The sequence below is a fragment of the Dasypus novemcinctus genome, chromosome 5 (genome assembly GCF_030445035.2).
Source record: "Dasypus novemcinctus isolate mDasNov1 chromosome 5, mDasNov1.1.hap2, whole genome shotgun sequence".
Classification (NCBI taxonomy): Eukaryota; Metazoa; Chordata; class Mammalia; order Cingulata; family Dasypodidae; genus Dasypus; species Dasypus novemcinctus.
The window spans coordinates 125,825,681-125,835,396 of record NC_080677.1 but is presented as its reverse complement, the minus strand read 5'-3'; positions in this window follow the sequence as shown (position 1 = coordinate 125,835,396).

Here is a 9,716-nt window from a genome sequence, read left to right as displayed (position 1 = left end):
GAAAGCTTTCAGTCTTTTACCATTTAGCACAGTGTTAGTAAGGGGTTATGTATATGTACTTTTATCATGTTGAGAAAGCTTCCTTCTACTCCTATCTTTCAGGAGTATTTTTATAAAGAAATGATGCTGCATTTTGTCAAATTCCTATTCCACTCTAATTGAGATGATCATGTGATTTTTTTTCTTCCTCAGTTTATTAACAATGTGTATTACATTGGTTGGTTTTCTTGTGTTGAATACCTTTGCATATATGAGATAAAAACCACTTGATCATTCTTTTAATGTGTGATTGGATGTGATTTGTAAGTATTTTGTTGAGGATTTTTGCATCTATATTTGTTAGAGAAATTGGTCAGTAATTTTTTTTGTAGTGTCTTTATATGCCTTTGGTATTAGCATGATGTTGGCTTCATAGAATGAATTTGGTACCATTACCCTCTGTTAACTTTTTTGGAAGAATTTGAGCAAGATTGATATTAAATATTCCTTAATCACTGGTTACAATTCACCTCTGAAGCCATCTGGTCCTGAGCTTTTCATTTTTGGTAAGTTTGTGATGACTTTCAATTTCTTATGATTTGTTTATTGGGGTCTTCTGTTTCTTATAGGTTCAGTATAGTTTGTTCTTGTGCTTCTGTGAATTTGTCCATTTCTTCTATGTTGTATAATTTATTGGCATAGAGTTGTTCATAGTATCCTCTTATGTCTCTTTTATTTCTCTGGGTCAGTAGTAATGCCCCCCCCCCCTTTTTTTAAAATACCAAATACCCCTTAGACTTCACTTCTCTGCTTTCTAACTTTCAACTTCTCCTTTTATATATAACAAATGTGTTCTCCAGTGGGCACAATTTAGTTTGTCAATATCCATTAAAATATATCCCCCATCCACACTCCAAATAAAGAAAGCCATCCAGATAAGTTTATATCTCCCCTTGCTCTGAATATTACATTTCTACTCTTGTATCTAGCACTTCACAGAGCACCTAGCTCCTGGTAAGGGCTAAGAAATGTTTTCAGGTGGGAAATCAAACTATTAGGTTACACAGATCTGCAGTCAGTTGTAATTTTATGATTTTTATAACATAAGATTTTATCAATATTAATACATCCCAGCACTAGTGTTTTGAAAATGTATTTTATGTGTATCTAAATGTATGACAATATTTACCATTAATATGTTTATCCAATTTATTTTTAAATTATTTTAATAATAATTTATTATTAATGATAAACTAAATCGAATTGAATTGATAGTTAATAAGATAAATTTATTAATTTGTTTATCTTACTATGTCTCCCACTTTTTTATATCAAGAAAGTCTATATGACTTTTGTATCCTCATTCAGGTCTCAGCAACTATGGAAAAAACAAAACAGTCACCAAAGCAAGTCAAACCCTGGTAACAGAATGCTAAAGATATGTTTTTGGAGGTAGGTTAGTCCAATTTTCCTCATTTTATGGATATATAAACTTAGGGTCAAATATATCACATAAGTTAATAAAAATATAAGAATAAATCAAAAGTGACTTCTCCTGCCCTATGATGTTACTTCTTGTACATTAATAGTCTATCAAATCTTTGTTAATGGAGTCCTGTGCTATTATTAGTAAAAGACAAAGATGACTAAGTCCATTGATTTATGTACAATTAGGTTACAATTTAGTGGGATGAATTGGGAGGTAAGACATTCAAACATATAATTAGTGGAGGATTCCATGGCATTGAGTAATAAATTTCTAATTCTGATGATGGGTGAGGGAAGACTAGTAAATGTGTGTTGATACTTATAGTCTAATGCAAGAAGGATTTTTATAATTCATATACAAATATTTTTTAATCCAATAAGAGATATTATGTTATTCCTCTTTATTTTTATATCCAAAGTACTTTACCTAGTACCTAGTATACAATAGATGTTGAAAAATTATGTGCCAGATTAAATTTTATATATTTAAATTGCCAGGATTGTTATAAATTTTCGGGTGCAAAGAAGAGATAAGATTTTTATCAATTAAGAAACAAAACCAGAAGGAAAAACAAGAGTTCTTCTTCTTCCTCTTCTTTTTGTCAAAATCAAGAAATGATGACAGGACTAACTTTCCTGTTAAAGTGTTTTTTTCTATTTACAAGACTTTGTGTCTTAGATTTCTCTGTTGGCTTAAAAAAATGATGCCACCATGCAAGTGAAAGACCAACTTGTGTCCACTGAAGCCACTGAGATAAATACTGAATACCTGTGTGAGAAAAGAGGACACATAACTACAAGGACAACACTTGCCTTTAGAATCTTCTTAATCCTATTCAATTTAGGACTCCATTTAAAGGGTCAAGAATTTTGACCAAACAATTAACTGCAAGCATTTATCAAGAAGGTAACCTGGATTTCATCCGACAATATCTCAAGTTATCTCAAGTTAGCTCAGCACTAAAGAACAAGAGAAGTTGGAGGCATCAGTTTTGTTTAAGTCTTCCAAATCTCGCCATAAAATGCACAGAGAACTATAAAGCAAAAACAAAAATTTTCAGACACCATTTGTAAATAAATTAGGTGACAAGTTAGCCAATAAATCCCCAACAAGTACTTAGGGGTGGAAAAAGACCTCCATGGTTTCAGAAAATATACAGCAGAAAGAAGACAGAAGCAAAAGGAACGTCATATTATTTCTTACTATTGTGAATCCTTGACTTTACACAAAATACGTGTAAGATTTTGATTGAGACGATTGTAAATATTGTAAAGCTAATTGAAAAAACCCCGAGTGAGTGGAGATATGGATGGAACTACTCCACACTGAAATGGTATTAACAATCTCCAAATTAATCGCTAAATACAATATAATGTCATTTAACTTGTAAAACTGATCCTGGAATTCATATGAGGAGCAAAGGACCAAGAAGAGTTTGTTTGTTTTTAATTTAGAAAAAGAATATACGTGATTAATTTGAGATATACTTTGATTTTTATAAATCTGCAATAATTAAGACTGTGACTTGGTGCATGGAAAATGAAATAGATATATGGAACTGAAAAGCAAGTATAAAACAGACCAAAAAATATATGAAATGTAGGTATATAAAAAGATTTTAGCAACAATTGAAAAAAATTATCTTATTCAATTGTACACACACATATTACAGATAGATGATGGAAAATAGATGATGGATAGATTGATATAAACGAATGATAGAATGATAGGCAATTATATGTATGTACATGGGTTGTTTTACTTACATATATTACCTGATTCTGCTTTCTGAGAGGGCCTGATAGCAAAGATACCCCAAAAGCAAGCACATCCAGCACCCAGATCTTGATTTATAGAAGCCATTCTCCTATTGAAGGAAGTAGGGCTCTTTGGTGAAATGTCTAATTCTAGGGCTTGGCAGGGAAAATACAGAATTTGCCTGGAGCATCTTGTAATATCAGGTATTTAAAAAATACTCAAAAACAAAAATATGGAACATGTCAGAGGTACAGAGGACCAACCTCATACATCCTAATGGCAAAAGCTAAAACACTTTTGGGAACAAAATAGAATTTTTTTAAAATATAGAATAAATATACATGAGGCCATACTCATAAATAAATGAGTAAACAAATAAGTTGGGGAGAAGAGGCAAAACTTCCTTCCAGAAGAATGCCAAATAATATATGTAAATATCCCCCCTCCAGTAGCAGGAGCTTAATTCCTTCCACTACCCTCCCCTTCAGGTGAATTAGACTTAGTGACTCACTTCTAAAGAACAGAGTTGGACAAAAGAAAAATAATAATGTTACAGCAGAGAAACCTAGCCAAAACAACCCACCTTAATAGAATAATAAAGGTTAACATCACCAGCAATGCTATATGGATATCATGTACTCACTGGTACATTGTGACAAGAGGAGCATTTCATATCTGTAATATTCTTTCCAAAAATTTATAGCTCCAAAATAATTCTGAGAAACACATTATAGAAACCCAAATTGGAAGATATGGTAGAGGATACTTCCTCAAGACTAAATTCATAAAAAACAGAATAGTTGAAAAACTGCAACACAGCAGAGGATGCTGAGGAGATATGGAAATTAAAAGTAATGTGGTACTTTGAGTTGGATCTTGGAACAGAATGGGTACATTAATGTGAAAACTGGTGAAATCCAAAAAAGGTCTGGAGTTTAAAGTGATACACCAAAGTGAACTTCTTTGTTCTGACAGATGTACCTGGGTAATAAGATGTTAACAATGGGAGAAATTGAATGAAAAATATATGGGAACTCTCATAATATAGATTTTTCCATAAATCTAAAATTATTTCAAAATTAAAATCCACAAACATAGTGAAAAACATTACTGTTATTCTACATTAAATTTCAAATGTCTATTAATCAAAAATATATCATTAAACAAAAAGAGAATCCAGAGACTGGAAGAAGAAATTTTCAACCTATATAAAAGATAAAGAAGGAAGGAAGGAAGGAAGGGAGGGAGGGAGGGAGGGAGGGAGGGAGGGAGGAAGGAGAATTACAAACTGCAAAAAAAATCAGACAGACAGGGAGAAAATATTCACAGTATACCAGTTGAAGGACTGATATCCTGGCTTTCAGAGGATACAAATTAATTATTAAGAGAAAGAGAAAAAAATAGATACTGAGAAAAGTTAATAAATGGAGAAACTTGAAATTCAATAAAAATATCATGATGTTGTTTTATGTAATAATCCAGGTGTGCCAGTCATTAATTTATTGTCTCTCAGCTCCAAACAGACTATTGCTCTGCTTTGTGTTACTAAAATCTGCTCCTGCAGACTGTATTTGTTCTTAACAATCTGGCTCAGTGTTCCATTTTGCTAGTAGCTGGTGCTGAAGGGACTTTGCGATGATAGAAGAGGAAGAGGAACACCTTCTGCGTTTGCTTTCTCTGAGTAGCAGCAATTAAGTCAAACTGCAGAGACCGAGCAACACTTACCACAGTAGAATCACTGGCATCCCAAGCCAGTTTATTCATCATAATGGAATTGACTCTTGGGTCTCAAAGCACAGGGACGGCCAAATTCTTCATCACCAGAGCAGCAGGTCATGTCTTCCTTTGGCAACTATGGCCTCTCCTCAGAGATTTAAATGTATTGAGGGAGAGGGGCAAGATGGCGGCTGAGTGAACATCCCTGTTAGGGTCTTCTGCAGGGAATCGGCTGGGCGGCGTTGGAGACTCTTTGGGACCGGATTGTTTCGGGATTTTTGCTGGTCCGGAGGTGTCTGGACATCGATTTGGAGGGAAGGTAACAGAGAGGATTCGTCTGTGAAAGATACACGGAGATCCCAGCTACCTGTAGAGGATTCCCTCCTTGGGTAGGCGGAAACGAGGCATCTAGCCCCGCTCGGTGGGGCTGAGCCAGGTCGGGCCGCAGCGGCGGACGCCGGAGCCGGGCCGGGCTGCGCCGGCGGCGAGCTGGGCCGGGCGGGGCCGGGCGGGGCCGAGCAGGGCCGAGCCGGGCCGCGGTGTGCGGGCCGGGCCGCAGCGGCATACGGAGCCGGGCGGGGCCGGTGCAGGCCGCGGTGGCGAGAGGCGGACGCCGGAGCTGGGCCGGGCCGCTGTAGCGAGCGGAGCCAGGCGGAGCCGGGTCAGGCCGCGGCGGGTATGGAGCCGGGCGGGGCCGGTCCAGGCCGCGGTGGCGGGAGGTGGACGCGGGAGCCGGCTGGGCCGCTGTAGCGAGCGGAGCCGGGCGGAGCCAGGCCAGGCCGAGGCGGCATAAGGAGCCGGGCAGAGCCGGTCCAAGCCTCCGCGGCGGCGGAGCCGGGCCTGCGGAGGGGTTTCTGTTCTTTTTTTTTTTTTTTTTTTTTTTAGCATCTGCAGTACTGGGGAGTTCGTGGGCCCTGGGCAGCCTATTGGGGGTTTGTGGGAAGGGAGGTGCTTGCAGACCCATTTGGGCAGACAGACGGGGGGCTTTAGGGCAAAGCGGGGGGAAGTTGTTGTTTTAGATAGTGTTGCAATTGTGACACGTGTATACCTGTATCTCTCTTCTCCCTATCCGTTCCCCACTGTTTGCCCATCCTCTTTTTCTTTCTTCCTTTCTTCTTGTCTTTCTTTTTTCTTTATTATAATTAGTTTTGGTTTTTTTTTTCGGTTTTCTCTTTCCCTCTTCTCCCTCATCTTCCACTTATTTTTATTTTAATTCAAGTATACAATAGGTGCTACAGGGAACACCTCACATTTGCTGGGTTTTCCGATCCTCCACTGCCTAATTTCTGTGTGAACTGATTTAGGCTACCTACACTATCCCCCTTCCCCTGCATCTTGATATCCACTATCATCTACTGTCTCTCCTATATTCCACCCCCAACCTCCCGTTCTTTGATCCACAAAGTGTCTAACTCTTAATTTCTAATACCTTTGTTCTGTTTTCTGTCTATTATCCACTCTTGAAACTATTACCTCTCCTTTCTTTCTCCCTTTCTCATGAAAACAATAGCTTTGTAGTTCATACCATATTCCTCCAAATTCAGTCATCTACTTCATAAAAGGTACTCTACCTACAGCTATAACTCTATACAATCTACATGAATCTAACCTCCATCATTCCAGACCTCATATTCTTGCTTTGTTAACATACATCACCAATACAATTTTACACTTTTCCCTTGCTTACACAATTGCCTTTCCCCAACACTAATACTTTCCTCTAAAGTGAACTTAACCAACAACAAGTAACTAGAATAAGAAGAAAAATCTGACAAAGAGAAGATATAACACCTATGCAAAAATAACTAATTAACCTCCAAGAGCAGACAAAGAAGCTAAGGAACTGATTAAATTCGTCAAAATAAAGAGATGACCAGAAAGCAACAAAAATCTACAAACCAAACCAATAATCAGGAAAACATGGCTGAATCCAATCAACAAACCAATAATCACGAAGGGGAGCAAAACTTGGCACAAGCAATGAAAGATCTCAGAACATTCATCACCGACAAATTTGATGCAGTAATGAAAGAGGTTAACAACATGAAGACATCACTTGGAGGGGAAATTGCAGACACACGCAAAAACATAACAGATATGATGGGAATGAACACCACAGTTCAAGAAATCAAAAATACACTTGCAGCAAATATCAGCAGACTAGAAGAGACAGAGCAGAGAATTAGTGATGTGGAAGACAGTACATCAGAAATCAAACAGATAGTAGAAGGGGTCAATAAGAAGATAGAAAAAATCCAATTAGGATTTAGGGACCTGAATGACAATGCAAAACGCTCAAACAAACGTATTATAGGCATTCCAGAAGGTGAAGAGAAGGGAAAGGGGTCAGAAGGAGTGTTGCAGGAAATAATGGCTGAAAACTTCCCAAATCTACTGAAAGAGACAGATGTACATATCAAAGAAGCACAGCGCACTCCACAAGTCATAAACCCCAACAGGCCCACCCCAAGACATATACTTGTCAAATTATCCAATGCTCAAGACAAAGAGAAAATCCTAAAAGCAGCAAGAGAAAAGAAAACCATCACATACAAGGGAAGCTCAATTAGATTAAGTGCTGATTTCTCTTCTGAAACCATGGAGGCAAGAAGACAGTGGTATGATATAGTCTAGGTACTAAAGGAAAGAAATTTCCAACCAAGAATACTTTATCCAGCTAAACTAGCATTCAAATATGATGGAGAGTTCAAAATATTCGCAAACAGAAACTGAAAGAGTATATCAACAAGAAACCTCCCCTTCAAGAAATTCTAAAGGGAGTGCTGCAGGAAGAAAGGAAAAAACAGGAAAGGCAAAGTTGGAGGAGAGTATAAGACCAACAACAACAACAAAAAAGACAAAAAAAAATATACAAACAAAATATGACAAACACAAATCCAATCAAAGTATGGCTAACACAAATAATTCCTTGATAGTAATAACACTGAATGTCAATGGATTAAACTCACCTATCAAAAGATTCCGACTGGGACATTGGATAAGGAAATATGACCCATCCATATGCTGTCTACAAGAGACACATCTTAGACCCAGAGACGCATGGAGATTGAAAGTGAAAGGCTGGAAAACAATCATACAAGCTAACAATAACCAAAAAAAGGCAGGAGTAGCTATATTAATATCAGACAAAATAGACTTTAAATGTGAAACAATTGTGAGAGACAAAGAAGGATACTACATTTTAGTCCAAGGGAAAATCTGTCAAGAAGATCGAACAATCATAAATATCTATGCCCCTAACAAGGGTGCCTCTAAATACGTCAGGCAAACGCTGGAAAAACTAAGTGAAAGAATAGATACATCTACAATTATAGTGGGGGATTTTAATACACCACTATCAACTCTGGACAGAACATCTCAAAAGAGAATCACCAAAGAAACAAAACATCTGAATAGTATATTAGAGGAGCTCGATCTAATAGACATATATAGATCGCTACACCCAAACACAGCAGGATATACATTTTTCTCAAGCGCACATGGATCATTCTCCAAGATAGGTCATATGCTAGGCCACAAAGAAAGGCTGAAAGAATTCAGAAAGATTGAAATCATACAAAACATTATCTCTGACCACAGTGGAGTCAAGCTGGAGATTTGCAAGGGACAGAAGCCCAGATTTCACACCACGATTTGGAAATTAAACAGCACACTCTTAGAAAAACAGTGGGTCAAAGAGGAAATCTCAAAAGAAATCAATGACTACCTTGAAACAAATGATAATGATAACACAACATACCAAAATTTATGGGATGCAGCAAAAGCAGTACTGAGAGGGAAGTTTATAGCCATAAATTCATATATCAAAAAAGAAGAAAGAGCAATAATTGAAGAACTAACTGCACATTTGAAGGAATTAGAAAAACAACAACAAAGCAACCCAACAGGAAGAAGAAGGAAGGAAATAACAAAGATAAGAGCAGAACTAAATGAAATAGAAAATAAGAAAGCACTTGAACAGATAAACAAGACCAAGAGCTGGTTTTTTGAGAAGATTAACAAAATTGACAAACCTTTAGCAACACTAACAAAGAAAAAAAGAGAGAAGATGCAAATACACAAAATAAGAAATGAGAAAGGCGATATCACCACTGACCCCACAGAAATAAAGACTATCATAAGAGGATATTTTGAAAAACTATATTCCAACAAAAATGACAATCTAGAGGAAATGGACAAATTCCTAGAAACACATAAGGAGCCCATATTGACAAAAGAAGAAATTGATGATCTTAACAAACCAATCACAAGCAGAGAGATAGAATCAGTTATTAAAAATCTCCCAACTAAGAAGAGCCCAGGGCCAGATGGCTTCACAGGTGAATTCTACAAAACATTCCGGAAAGAACTGACACCAATCCTGCTGAAACTATTCCAAAACATCGAAACAGAAAGAACGTTACCCAACTCCTTCTATGATGCCAACATTACCCTAGTACCAAAGCCAAACAAAGACATCACAAGAAAGGAAAATTACAGACCAATTTCTCTAATGAACCTAGACGCAAAAATACTTAACAAAATACTTGCTAATCGTATTCAACAACACATTAAACGTATTATACACCATAATATACAACATAATATACAACATATTATACAACATAAGAAAATCAATCAACGTAATACACCATATAAACAGATTGAAGGAAAAAAATCACATGATTATATCTATTGATGCAGAAAAAGCATTTGACAAAATACAGCACCCTTTCTTGATAAAAACACTCCAAAAGGTTGGAATACAAGGGAA